The following is a 4685-nucleotide window of genomic DNA, read 5'->3' on the forward strand; positions in this document are numbered from 1 at the left end:
CTGGTACTATTTGAGAATGAATGGCAATCTAATTTAAATACAGATACTGTGTCCACGCTTTGCTTAAAAGGATCTGACAACGCTCTGTTCTACTTTCTTTTTTAGAGACCTTTCGTGATCCCCTGGCTTTGTGGTAATGATGCATACCTTCAAAATTTGAAGGCTGAAATTTCATTGGCTTAATAAGTTATGTGATAATTACCAAAACAGAACGTAAAACGAAGTATTTTCAGATCCTTGTAAGCAAAGCATGGACACTGGGTCTGTATTTTGATCAGATTGAATGAATGGAAATATATTTGTTGGTTTGTCTATCACAACGTCCATTATTCTGTGTTATTAAATGTCTTTCTGACATGACTTCTTTTGTGAACATTTCACGGCTGTCCTTACACTATATAACTGATTAAAATAAAAGCATTTGTGTTTCCTACAAGCTGTTCATACAAATTAGCAGAGGTGTTATGTTTTTTACCTATCTGCTTGTCAGTCTGTTGGTCAGTTTTGTTTTCGGGAATGATTACAGTAGAACCTAACTGATCAAGGACCAGTAATCGTCAGTTACAAGTGACTGTCACCTGGCATTTTATCCAATAATGGTTGCATTTCTTAAATACGGCAGAACGCAATTATCTTCAGACAGATACTTTTATGCCATTTTAAAAACTTGGTTTTGTTTGATCTGATTAAGATTAGAAATATTTAGTTTACTGATTTTTAACATGACACTACATATATAAGAAGATACACTGGCATGACATCTTCACTTTATAGCCCTGTTGAGTTTAGTAAACTTACCATTTACAGACAAAGTAATATCAAAGCTCGCTTAAGAACACACAGTTTTTATACGACCGCAAAAAATTTTGCGGTCATATATTGGTATCACGTCGTTGTCGTCGTCCGAAGACATTTGGTTTCCGGACAATAACTTTAGTAAATGTAAATAGAAATCTATGAAATTTAAACATAAGGTTTATAACCACAAAAGGAAGGTTGGGATTGATTTTGGGGGTTATGGTCCCAACAGTTTAGGAATTAGGGGCCAAAAAGGGGCCCAAATAAGCAATTTTCTAGTTTCATGACAATAACTTGTGGAACAGTGTATGGATTTCTCTGAAATTATACCACAAGTTTTCATACCACAAAGGGATGGTTAGGATTGGCTTTGGGGGGTTGTGGCTCAAACCGTTTAGGAATTAGGGGCAAAAAAGTGAGCAAAAACAAGGGTGTCCTGGTTAAAGGACAATTACTTAAGTACAAATTACAGTGTAAGGGAGGTAATTCAAAGTTGTGTTTGACACAACTTTGAATTACCTCCCTTACACTACTTTTCATTTTTAGAAGTTACTATTTTGATAATTTTAGAAATGCTGATTAAGGTAAATTAATTTAAGCTATGATTATGTATGTCATTTTCTATTTTAAGACTTTTATGATGTATTTAAATGGGTTATTATGGTTGCAAACTCCATTGGAAATTTGAATTGAAATTATGACCATGACTGAGGGAAGAATTTTTTTTTTGGAAAAAGGGGGGGGGGAGGTTAAAAAAAAATTGGGGGGGGGGACAAATTTTTCTCCTCAAGATTTCAGAAATCAAAAAGAAAATCCTTCAATTTTTTTTTTTTTTTGAAAAAAAAAGGGGGGATGTCAATTTTGCAACAGCATGGTGTATTGCACAAAAGCAAAAAATTGAATATGAATTCAAATCATATTACCAATTCTAAGTTATTCTGTGTCAGAAAACTATTATGTGTCAAATATTGAATTACAATCCAAATTCAGACCTGTATCAAGCGCGAATATTGTGTCCATTTTTGCCGCAACTGTTCAGGGTTGGACCTCTGCAGTCGTATCCAGCTGTGCTCGGCGAAGCAATTTATTTCAATAGAATTAAAAAAGATTTTTGAATTTTTTTAATCCAATTCTATTCACCTCTTCAATACAGTGTAATTTGTTGATTTCAAGTGACATGATTTCATGATCAGATCAGATGAAGTGACAAGAAGAAGAGGACAGAATGATAAATGTTTGGTGAAATTGACATATCTTCTTCTCTTGTCACAAAACAGCAAAATATCACATTAATGTTCAGAATAAGTGGAGATTTTTATATATTTGGTGGCTTGATGCAAACATTGCTTTTGATAACCCTTTTCAATATGTTACAACAATGTTTATAAACAGAGTTCCTGTTTTAAAGTGTTGAGAAAAACTGCTTATTTAGGACAGTAACTGGTACTAGACCAGTTGTTGGGATTGGAATCAAACTTATATGTTTCATCAGCTTTAATGAAAGGAACATCCCAATGGATTTTAATTGATATACAGTCACATACAGTAAGAGAAAGATCCCAATAGATTAAGATGTTAAACAAACCCTGGTCAAGGCCACAGAACCTAAAATAGTTCACACACAATGTGTAGCAGATCCATAACAGTGCAGAAAAGGGTTTAGGACGATACATTGTAACACTAATACCTAATTTTATATATGATCACATATTATACCAGAGATACTTAATGGGTTTGAGGTTTACATTTCCAAGGTCAAGGTTACAGATACTTAGAAAAGACCAAAAATAGAGCTGAGTTTTTGGATGATAGCTTACCTCTTAAGAACCTAATCGAAAATGCTTTTGATTTTGATACCACTGCAACATACCACAGTTATCAGCTGATCTGTAAATTTACTGATTGTGCCCTATTCGTTTTTGTGACATCTTTACTGAGTGGATTAGCATGGTAGGTGTTGCATGTGTAGCAGGTAAATCATACCCTGTAGACAGGTGTATGACATTTGCGCCAATATTGAAAATATAATTTTTATACGACCGCAAAAAATTTTGCGGTCGTATATTGGTATCATGTCGTTGTCATCCTCATCCGAAGACATTTGGTTTTCGCACAATAACTTTAGTATAAGAAAATAGAAATCTATGAAATTTAAACACAAGGTTTATGACCACAAAAGGAAGGTTTGGATTGATTTTGGGGGTTATGGTCCCAACAGGTTAGGAATTGGGGGCCAAAAAGGGGCCCAAATAAGCATTTTTCTAGTTTCCAGACAATAACTTGTGGAATGGTGTATGGATCTCTCTGAAATTATACCACAAGTTTCCATACCACAAAGGGATGGTTAAAATTGGCATTGGGGGGTTATGGCTCAAACCGTTTAGGAATTGGGGGCAAAAAAGGGGGAAAACAAGGGTTTCCTTGTTAATGCGCAATTACTTTTAAGTACAATGTTTTGTGTTTGGATTACCTCCCTTACACTGCTTTTAAATTATGTATAAATAAATAAATATATTGTCTTGAGGTGATAAGTTGTCAATTTATTTTTAGAAGTTACTATTAAAAATGCTGATATAGGAAAATTAATTTTAGACATGATTATGTATGTCATTTTCTATTTTAAGACTTTTATGATGTATTTAAATAAGTAATTATGGTTGTAAACTCCATTGGAAAATTGAATTGAGATAATGACCATATCTTGAGGGAAAGAATTTTTTTGGGGGAAAGGTGAAAAAAAAATTGGGGGTAAAAAAGAAATTGTGGGGGGAGGGACATTTTTTTTTCTCATTTCAGATTTCAGAAATTAAAAAGAAAATTTCTTCATATATTTTTTTTTGCAAAAAAAAATGGGGGGGGGGGGGGGGGGGTAATTTTTTTTTTTTTTTTTTTTTTTGGGGGGGGTCAATTCGCAACAGCATAGTGTATTGCACAAAAGCAAAAAAATTAATATAAATTCAAATCATTTAACCAATTCTAAGTTCTTTGACTACAGTTATTCTGTGTCCGAAACCTATTATGTGTCAAATATTTAATTACAGTCCAAATTCAGACCTGTATCAAGCACGAATATTGTGTCCATTTTTGCCCCAACTGTTCAGGGTTGGACCTCTGCGATCGTATCCAGCTGCGCTCGGCGAAGCAATTTATTGTCATTTGCGCCAATTATTAATTTTTCATTTAGTGGTGTTCAATGAGTTCATGTTCATCGTATATGTTTCTGTGCATACATACATGTTGAGCTCATCAAGGATTTATATAATCTTACTATATAAATTGTTGATTTAAACACTTCTGTTTTGAAGAGATGGAATTTTCGCACACAGTTTTACTCAAACATTTACATTTTGATTAAAAAATAGATTTAGAAACTTTTACAATAAACTTATCCTGCTCGAAATCCTACTTCTATATTTTTGTTATTATATCAACTTGTATATCTGAAGACTTGTGTTTACCTGTAAATTAGCGCAAATGAAAAAAAAACATTGGCGCAAATGAAAAGAAATATTGGCGTAAATGAAGTGCAGATTGGCACAAATGCAAAACACCGCTGTAGACACACTCTCTGTTTTCCTTTTTTATGCCCCACCTACGATAGTAGAGGGGCATTATGTTTTTCGGTCTGTGCGTCCATTCGTTCGTCCGTTCGTCCGTCTGTCCCGCTTCAGATTAAAGTTTTTGGTCTAGGTAGTTTTTGATGAAGTTGAAGTCCAATCAAATTGAAACTTAGTACACATGTTCCCTATGATATGATCTTTCTAATTTTAATGCCAAATTAGAGTTTTGACCCCAATTTCATGGTCCACTGAACATAGAAAATGATAGTGCGAGTGGGGCATCCGTGTACTATGGACACATTCTTGTTTGTTTTTCATTTATTTTTT

Source organism: Mytilus californianus, unplaced genomic scaffold (assembly GCF_021869535.1).
Source record: "Mytilus californianus isolate M0D057914Y unplaced genomic scaffold, xbMytCali1.0.p SCAF_3, whole genome shotgun sequence".
NCBI lineage: Eukaryota > Metazoa > Mollusca > Bivalvia > Mytilida > Mytilidae > Mytilus > Mytilus californianus.